Genomic DNA, 10,067 nt, shown 5'->3' on the forward strand with positions numbered 1-10,067 from the left:
CTGGAGGGACCGTCTCCCTTAGGGTCTTCTACCCACATCTCGTTGGCCACGATGGGGTCTCTTGGCCACCCATTTGCAAGGGAGGTGAGATGAGCTAGATCTTAGCTTTCGTGGCCTGTGGAGCACAGACAGACCAGAGGGGAGGGGCCTGGGAAAGGGAGCTGTCAGGTGACCTCCGGGGCCTGTTCGGCACATTCAAGACAGAGACCTGGATTCTACATCCCTGGCGCTGATGTGGGCTCTTTCCCACAGAAACTTACTTGGAGGGGTAACTTAAGGCCAAACTTTAAATTTCTTGTAAGTAAATTTAGATGCCAGATGCGGGGCTGTGAGTTTTTCCAGTTTAGTGTACTTGGCAAATACGTGGGGTCTTTTGCATCAAGAGCCAAAGGTACAAAGCTACATGATGCCCCCCTCCAGGGACGGCATGTGGAAGCAGGTCAGGACACAGGGCCCTCCCCAGGCTCATGCTGCGGTGCTGGGGAAGAGTGTGGACGGCAGAGACTAAGAGCGGAGGTGGAGCCTGTGGCCCATCCCTCCTGGTGTCCGGGAGTTGAGTGGCAGGGGCAGTGCCTTGCCTGAGGTCCATGCCACACCTCTGCTTCTGGACTCACCGTGGCCCCAGCGCATGTAGTCCGAAGTCAGTGGCTTCAGATGCTGCTGCGGCCCAAGTGCACTCGCAGGAGGGGAAAGCGGGGAGGGTGCTGGCTTTGGCCCTCTGAGGCCAGGCAGAGGACTCCTGGGTCCCGGGCTGCAAGAGCCTCCCACGCTCAGTGGTTCTCAATGCTTCCTGCAGCGAGGTGGGGAGGAGGAGGGGCCCAGGAGACAGCCGTCTGCCTCTTCAGAGCCTGCTGCCCCTGCATTCTCAGCTTCTCCCCTTCTTCTGCCATCTTCCCTTCCTACCTTCCTACTCCTTGTGCTTTCCCTTCTGCACGCTGGGCACTTCCAGGGTCTGTAGCCCTCCCACCCCGCCTTTTCCTTCTCCCCTGCCTCCCACCCTTCCCCTGGAGAAGGCCCTGAGCTCTGTCCAGACGCTCTCAGCTGCCCTGCCAGGGAGGGACTGAGTGTGAGATGAGCTCAGGATAAAGAAGAGACTGATCCCCTTGGCGCCTGCCCTCTCTTTCCCGCTCTCTCCATGTGCACCCCAGGCGACGCTGCAGGACCCTTCGGTTAACGTGGCACTATATTAAGGGATGATGCACATATTTTAAGGCACCCGCTGGGCAGCCTGTTTATTAATTTGCAAGTGTGCACAGACTGGAGCGTCTGCGTCCCAAAGGGATGCTAACACAGTTGTCTACGGATTTAATCGAAAGAAGCAGCTGGGGCCCCGGGTGAGGGTGAGTTAGGAAATTAAGGCACAGAGCAAATAGAAGATGGGCCTTTTATGTAAACTGTTGTCTGACCCCTTTCAGTTCAGGATGTGAGAGAGCATCGAATGCCCATCTTGAGAAGACTATCATGCCCCACTGTGAAAGCAGTTGTGCTGCAGGAGCAAATGGAGGCCATTATCACTGTGATTACTGATGACCATTTATTCACTGTCTGCAGCGTGGATCCCGAGTCTCTCTCCGCACAGAGTCCTGCAGCCTTCCCACACACATAAGGCGGTTAAACAGTATCGATTTGGACCAGTTTTTCTTATTGCGTCTCTTGTTAAGCTTCAATAGTCTTGTTTGTACAAATGTTATACAGTGAGCAAAAGCAGATAGCACACTTAGTGCCCCGTTATTTCGTATGCTCGTTTTCCACGCTGAGAAACGCAAACGGTACGGTGTGTACAGTGCATTTCAGCCCCAGTGTCTTCCTTATTAAAGACATATACCTTCCAGCAAACTGGAAATTCCCTGTGCATATATTCACGTTTATGCTTATAAAAATACCAATAGGATCACATTATACACACGATTCAGCATTTCCTTTTTTTTTAATTACGGCATCTCTGGAGACCACCCCTTATCAGCATGTGTAGGGCTCCCTCCGGCTAGCAGGCAGCGCCCCGTCCCCAGTACCCACTCTTTCTCAGTTCAGTGGCCTTCGGGCCCTCCTCTCTTTGCTCTAGGCACAGTGCCCCAGGATGCACCTTTGTTCAGGATCAACAGCATCTGAGGCTGTCCCTTGAGATTGATTTCTTGAAGGGGAATTACATGTAATATACATTTTGATAACTATTGCCGAATTCCTATCCAAAGAGGGGCCCCAAGGAGCTCTCCCAGAATCGAGCTTGGAAGCCCTGAGCCCAGGCTGACCCCCGTGTCACTGAGCTCAGGCCCCTCTGTTGAAGCAAGCCAACCACTAAGACTAAAATTATCTGGGTGTCCTTCCAGTGATTGTGTATGCATGCTGGGACCATAGGCATGCTTACTTTCTTAGTTCTCCCGAATAGTCGTGAAAATTTCCCCAAACTGGGACTTGCTCTGGGGGTCCCCGAGAGCCCTGGGAGTGCTTGGGGAAGAGCGAGGGCTGCAGCTAGCCGAGGGAAACAGAGACATGTACCACCTCTTGCCTTCCAAACACCGGAGCCCAGATTCCTGCTGCCCAGCACAGCGGGTGTGCCGGGAAGGAGGGACGGAGGGGCTGACCAAGCCGGCGCTGGACTCCGTGGGGCTCGGAGCAGTGGTTGGAACAAGGTGAAGGATGGCTCTGTGTGTACTTGGCTGGCTCATGCCAACGTCAGGTGGGGGCGAGTGCCAATACCTCCTTTTCTGCTTTCAAATAGTTTCACTCTTGTGAATGGAAAGGAATAAAGTTTGCATCCCCATCCAGGACCATATACCCAAGGTTTCACAAAATAATCCCTGCTTTGGCCATACATGTGAACCTTGACCTGTCCCAACCTGCCCCTGTTCTCCTGCCCCTCCTCCTGGAAGTTATGGTGATCCACTAAGCTGGGGACACAGCCCGCCGAGGGCTGCTACCTGCTCGTGGGAAGTAACCTTGAGCTCCCATGGTGCTCTTGGGATCAAAGGAGCCGTGTCGATCTAAGTGGCCAGATCTCACAGCTCTGTTCTCATTTCTCTGTCCTTACCCATGCCCCCCCCCCCCCCCCCACCGTCTGGCCTTCCTCCAGCCAGCTGGCCTCGGATGACCCATGGCCAGCAGCCTTGCACGGGTCTGACACAAAGGAGGCCGTGGGCTCGGAGGGCTGCTCTTGGACCTTCTGGCTGCTTCCCTCCCCCCGTGTGTGATGTCTGCGAGGGGTGGGCCGTAGGTCAGACAATCACCCACAGTGGAGGAGAAGAGATGTCAATGCATGTAGAAACCTTCCAGGAAGGGGGGCGGGGGGCGGGGGGTGGGGCAGAGGGGAACTAACACTGAGGGGGGTTACTGTCACAACAGCCCCGAGTGGGAGGCGCTGCTCACCCCACTCGCCTGTGGAAGCGAGTCCAGGAAGGCTGAAGGCCCCGGCCGAGGCCCTGGGCCAGCAGAACCCACCGTCCTCTGCGGCTGGTGCCGCGGCTCGGGCCATCTAGCGCGTGCTCGTCAGGCTGTGGGTGAAGCCTGGGCCGCGGGGTCGCCCAGAAACACGCCTGTGCTCGTGGCCTCGCCACAGCGGAGGGGCCCCCTGGGGCCAAGGAGCCAGGAGCGGTCCCGGTTTCTTATAGTGGGAGCGAAGCGGCACTGCTCTGTAACCTCCCGCTGGGAAAGGGAAAACTGCCCTATCATGACCCCTCCTCTGAGCAGACGGCCGCCCGCCTCCGGAGATGTCCTCTGAGGGCGCAGGCCCGTGGCCTCATTGGGCCCCAGTGCCTGCCCACTGCACGCGGCTCCGACCCCAGGCTGGGGGCCGCAGCGGGTGTAGTGCCCGGGACCCCTCACTCAGTCGGAAGAGGCCGAGGTCCAGGCGGACTTGGCAAGAAGAGCTCTGGGGTGGGTGCAGAAAGGTTGTCTCTCAAGATGGCACAAAGAGGTGTTTTTAAAATCCACCCAGAGGTGAGCGATTCCAGCAGCAAGAAAGGAGGGCACGAGAGCAGGGTGCAGGGGGGTGGGGGCAGGCTGCTCCCAGTCCCGGGCTAGGGCCTTCTCAGAGGCAAGATTCTGCACTTATGTTCCCAGGCTTCTGTGGGGCAGGAAACATCAGACATGCTTCTGCCCGGCCCAGCAGGAGCAAGCTTCTCAGCTCCGTGGCTCTTTCGTGGCTTGTATTAATGACGTCATCTCTGAGATGCTTTGAGGTTCCTCTCTTAGCCACTCCGACTACTTGTCTTATTCAGAGCACCCCCTATCAGTCCCTTAAATGTTTGTTTGGTTTCAATTGTAGAGCAAATGTTAGATTTGTCTTTCTCCTTGGTTTCCAGTATCAGTGACCCCGGTGTGGATCACCCCTCCACCTTTATCTCCCACCCAAACACTGACTCGTCGCCTGGTTGCTGTCTTACCGGCCGGGGTTAGCACGTTAGAGATAGTCACCCCTGCCGGGATCCTGCAAAGCCATGATTGCTTCTCAACTCGGTATCTTTGATGGGCCGGTGTCTCTTTATTTGGAAGGAATCCATTCTCAAGACTTTGGAGATAGAAAGTTCAACTTATTGGCACCTAGAGCTGGAAGAGACCTAGGCCTTCAGGTCGCACCGCGAATGCTTGCTGAGATCCTGCTGAGTAGCATTGATGTCCACATGGCCTTTCTGTGAACGCCAAGGGAAGGGACCTGGTCCCTCCTCAGGCCACCGCCTCCTTCCACCTCTGGACGCTGGATTGTCAGAACCTTCTCTTATGTAGTGAGCAAAGTGTGTTTGCTTGCAGCTTTCCTCTGTTGGTTTTAATTTTGCTCTATGAGGAACAAGTTATCTCATGTCTGCTGCTAGTTCCAATATAATATATTTTGGGGTCTTCTCATTAACTTTTCATTTGAATGAACTCCTATCTATCTATCTATCTATCTATCTATCTATCTATCTATCTACCTACCTACCTACCTACCTGTCTATCTCTGTCTCCATGTCTGGCAGATATACCCTAAGATGATCCTCAGTGAATTGCCCTCCCCCTTGAGTGTAGGTGGAACCTTGGAGTCCTAACCAATAGAATATAACCAAGGAGAGGGCATGTACCTCTATGTTATCTAAGACTCCGTCTCCCTTCCACTGGCCTTGAAGATGCAAGCAGCCGTGTTGTGAACTGCCTGTAGGAAGTCAGGCCCTTAGCCATAGCGCTTCAGCAGATGGATTCTGGAGCTGGAGCTCTTTGCCAGTGTGGCATAAACACAACACGTTCAGAGGTAGGAGACCTGAGTGATGACCAGTGTTCATGTCATCCATCAGAGTGCACAAGCTGTAGCAATAGACTCTCCACGAGCTCATGTGGCAGGCAAGGACCTGTGAATTTCTTCCCTTCATGGGTGGCATGGGGGTCCCTCTGCACATAAGGCCTGTATTTCTGCATCACAGCAGTTGTGATCTTGATGAAGAAGAGGGCTGGAGGAGGCTTTGGAAGACCTTACCACCCTTCCTCCTCTCTGCTCTCTGGTGCAGGAGTCTGGCCCTCCACACAGCATTGCTCCACAGCCCTTGCTGGTGGAGCGAGCCATTGCTCCTGTGGAGGTTGAATGTCCATGCCCCAACCCCCAGAACCAGGGAATGCTAGTCTCATGGCAAATGAGACTCAGCAGATGGGCTGAAGTTAAGTATCTTGAGATGGGGAGACTATCTGGATGATCTAGACAGGCCCAGAATACGTGTCCTTGTGGGGAAAAGACAGGCAGGAGATCAGAGGAGGAGGTTGGCAAGTGGCAATGGAAGGAAGAAGTTGGGTTGATAGGAGGGAGGGCTGTGAACCAGGGAATGTGGGGAGCCCCAGAAGCAGAAAATGGCTGAAAAGGGTGCTCCCCTCGCACCTCTAGAAGGAGCCCCCCCTTCCGCCCCTGCAACTCCTTGACTGTAGCCCAGTGAGACTGATTGCACAATTCTGGCCTCCAGCACTGTAAGAAAATAGCTTTGTGGTGTTTTCTTACTGCAGCCACAGGAAAGGAAGACAACTGCCCTTTCTGCCTGTGGCCATGGGGCTGACCGTGCCCCTCTGGGGAGGCGGAGCTCTCTCTCTCATCCATGTTGGGCCGGCCATGTGACTTGCCTTATCCCACAAAGTGGGGCAGAGGGGATGTGGGGCACTTGCAGGGCCCAGCAAAGCCCCACGTGGTGGTCCTTGGCGAGCTGTCGCCACCCCTGTCCGCCGTGAGGACAGCACACCTGCTCTTCAGCTCAGACCCAGGAATGATGGGCAGGTGAGGTGGAGCAGAGTGAGAAACAGCCCTTCCTTGTTAGCTACGGAGATAGATTGTCCCTGCACACAGCTTGGCTTCTGGCCTGAGTTGGCCCACGGTGGACATTGGCAGGAGGGTTGCACCAGCCAGGGAGTCTCTCTTCTGCTGTCAGCTCCGGGAGGTGTCCCTCGACCCTGTCTCCTCTCTTGGGCTCCAGGAGGTATCTCTGGCAGCCGCTGAGTATTGTCTGTGGTTCCAGCTTTCCCCATGCAGCCCCTCCTGAGGACCCAGCTCCTACAGATGGCCTGGCCTTTGGGCTCTGCTAACACCTACCTCTTTCTCTTTCTGGCACCCCTCCATCCCTGGGGGAGGGTTCTCCTGCTTTGGCCAATCCTCATGGTTTGGTTTTCCATCTCTTCTAACACCTTTGCAACCAGTTTTCCATATTAAATGCTGTCTCTTGAACTGTCTGGTATGGTCCTTTTTTTTTTTTTTCTGGCTAGGTAGAGCTAGAATATCTAGTGAGCGAATTAAAAAGAAAAGAGAAAGGCTGGCAGCTGTTGACAAAGGACACAGGACCCAGCATGAAGATGTGTTTTGGTGGTGGCAGGGAATGTAAGGAATGCATGGAATCTCCAATCAGGGAATTGCGGTTGACAAATGCTTCATTCTTGCAAATAGTGCTAAAATCCCTATGCTCTTCCTTAAGCAAACATTCGTGCACACACAAACACACACACACACACACACACACACGCATAAGTCTAAGGAGCCTTCAACTGCGCTTCCTTGGGAACCGTTATGAGGAAGCTCTAATCTAGAGATTCTGGACTGAAGCATGGACGAAGAGCAAAAACTGCATGGTTGCAAAAAATGGCTGCAATGATCCCTCCCTGTCTGCGATGTGACTTCGATGCTCTTCCATCAAGAGGTTGCAGTTTGTATTTTTGCTCCTTGAATCTGGGCTGATCTCATGACTTGCTTTGACCAACAGAAGGTGGCAGAGGTGATGCTCTGCCAAGCGTAGTGTACATGGGCCTGCCTGTGCTTCTGCTCTCTCCTGAGAACCCTGCCCAGTCGCCACTGTGAACAGCTCAGGGCTCGTGTGCTGGAGGATCAGAGACCTCGTGGAACAGACCGAGATAGCCAGCTGAGGCCATCCGGGACCGGCCAGCCCCCAGCTCACCCGGCAACTGAGCTCAGACCCATGAGCGAGTCCCACTGATCCAAGCCAGATGTCACCGAGGAAGACTTCTCGAGCTGGCCTCGGGTCCCTATGAGCACAAACACTGGACTATATTCTGAGAGGAAATTAAACGTAATCGTAGGTAGCCTGAGCCCAGTCCTGTGGGCATTTCCAGTTATACTGGGGAGAGGCTCACAGGCCACAGATGGACACGGCTTTCAGCGTGTCGGACCACTGTGGCTGGGCAGGAGTGGGGCACGGGCAACTGCTCAGTGTCTTCAGACCTTTTCACCAAAACATCTCTTCCCATCAGAGAAGGATTCTGGCCCGGATTCATAGTCTGGAAGCAGGGATAAAAGACCTGCTTCAGCAGATTAAAAACAAAACAAAACAAAATTTCTTGCCTCATTTAAAAAATATGAATACTCTATAGCTTATTAGGCTTGCATTTACTATAAATAAGAGAAGTTACAATTTATTTGCATTGAGCAAAATTGTTGGCATGGAAAGCACTCCGTGTTTATCCTGATGCTTTTTGTCTCTTTGGTGCACTCATTGCCCCTGGTTGAAAATCATGGTGGCAGGGCGGGGTGGGGGCGTGTCGAATCGTGGAAGAATTGGCTGCTAAGATTTTACACCCGGTTACCAGTTGGTTCTTGGACCCAGGTCTGCATTTTTAGCAATGCCTGAAGGCAAAGTAGGCAAGGCACCTGGAGTAGTAGGAGCAAAATATTAGGAGGAGGAGGAGCAAAGTAAGCAAAGCACTGTTAATAGGTGCTTAATATGCGTTAGTTCATTCCCCTCTGCTGGGAAGAAAATAAGAGTTTTGGCTGAGGACGAGATGAACACGGTACATTAGGAAGCAATGACCTCGCATCTAACAGTTGTCCCGTGTGGCTCTTGAGGGGGTGCAGGCTGGCCCTCAGCTGTTCTCCTTCTCTTACGAGGAAAGCCCTTTGGCAGGAATGTCGGCCACATCTTCATCCTGCTTCTGCTCTGGGGTCTGCTGTGCCCTGCCCTTCTTGCTCCTCCACAGTCTCTGCCTTGGAGCACAAGCCGCTCCAATCCTGGTGGGGTTTTGTTCTCCTGGTGGTGAGTCAACTTGGGACCCAGGCACAAATTGCAGAAACTTTCCAGTCTTTAATTGTGAATTTTAGGATTTCAGGCTTTTTGGCAACTGTGTTTCTAGAGCTCTCATGACTTGTTGATGATGCTGCCTTCTGTACCAAGCTGTGCAAGTGTCATGGGGAGGGACTCTCGATGATGATGTTAGACTTATGCAGGTGATGCTGGGGAAGCCCCTCTTTCCTTGCTGTTCCAGGAACCAAATGGAATAGCAGAGGCTTGGAGAAGGGAAGAGCTTGCCTCTGGTGTGTGTGGCAGAATAACGGCCCAGCAGAGATGGGCACACCCTAATCCCTGGAACCTATGACTGTGTTAGGTTAGTGATGAGCGGGCATCAGGGGTGCAGATGGAATTAAGGTGCTAGTGGGCTGGCTTTAACATAGGGAGTTAGCCTGGATTATCTGGATGGGTCCAATGCAATCACACGAGTTTAAAAGTGGATAGGGGACAGAAGAAGAAAGTTGGAGGGAGACACTGAGTGTAGAGGAGACAGGACACAGAAATGCAGTGTTGCTTCACTGAAGATGGAGGAAGGGGCCACGAGCCGAGGAATGCGGGCAGCCTGGAGACGCTGTGGAAGGGCCAGGAGACGGATTCTGCTCCAGAGCCTCCAGACAGGAATGCATCCTGCTCTCACCTTGAGTTCCACCCAGTGAGACCTTTTCTGGAGTTCTAAGCAATGGCACCTGAAGATAAATTTGTGTTGTTGGAACTGCTAAGATTGTAGTAAGTTGCGGTTGCCTGGAAGAGTCTCCCCCACCCGAGGTCATTCATTTCCCACCAGCCAGGACCATCTTGGCTTCCACAGAGGGGTGGGATCTTATTCTCGTGGTACCCTCGAGCTCATACAGAGCAGCAGGATCCAGCCCTTTCTAGACTCTTTCTAGAACTTTCCATCGGTGAGTGCCTTCCAGGACAGCCATGGGGCGAGAAGGAAGGGAGGGGAGGGCTTCAGCTAAAGGGCAGCAGGAGGGCCCTGCCCTTGCAGGAGCTGGGCCTGGGGCTGAGCCGCGCTTCTGGGCAGCAGGGGCGGCCCTCTCCAGGAGCAGCCCAGCAGGAAGCAGCATGGGAGACCCTCCAGGCACCTGGAGCGCGGGCCCACCTGCTCGCCCTGCAGAGAGCAGCCACAGGCGAGGGGTCTCCCACAGAGGGGCTCTGCACCTCACTTGCCTCCCTAGCTAATGTCACACAATAGGGACCCAGGAGACATCCCTTGGAATGGGACAGACTCCTAGCTCTAGGTCATCTCTAAGGGCGAGCCTTAAGAGAAGCTTCTTGAAAGCTTCTGGAATATGCCATGGAGTGAGAGATTGGGAAGCTGCTTCTCTCTTGCTGAGTCATACATTTGTGGGGGTATTAGAATTTCCGTGGGTGAGGATCAGTGCCCATTTTCTCCCTAATGCATTTCGTTTCAAACTCCGGAGACCTGTGCAGAAGCCTCTTCGGGGAACGGAAGGCTTGCTTGGCAGAATTAGCCTCCACCTGAGGCTTCTCAAAGGCAGGGCGTTCCGTCTCTCATGTCTGTGGTCCCCGGGGGAGTGGGGACCCTCCTGGCTC

This window comes from Callorhinus ursinus, unplaced genomic scaffold (genome assembly GCF_003265705.2).
Source record: "Callorhinus ursinus isolate GAN/ISIS: 27379988/994484 unplaced genomic scaffold, GSC_fseal_2.0 scaffold3, whole genome shotgun sequence".
NCBI lineage: Eukaryota > Metazoa > Chordata > Mammalia > Carnivora > Otariidae > Callorhinus > Callorhinus ursinus.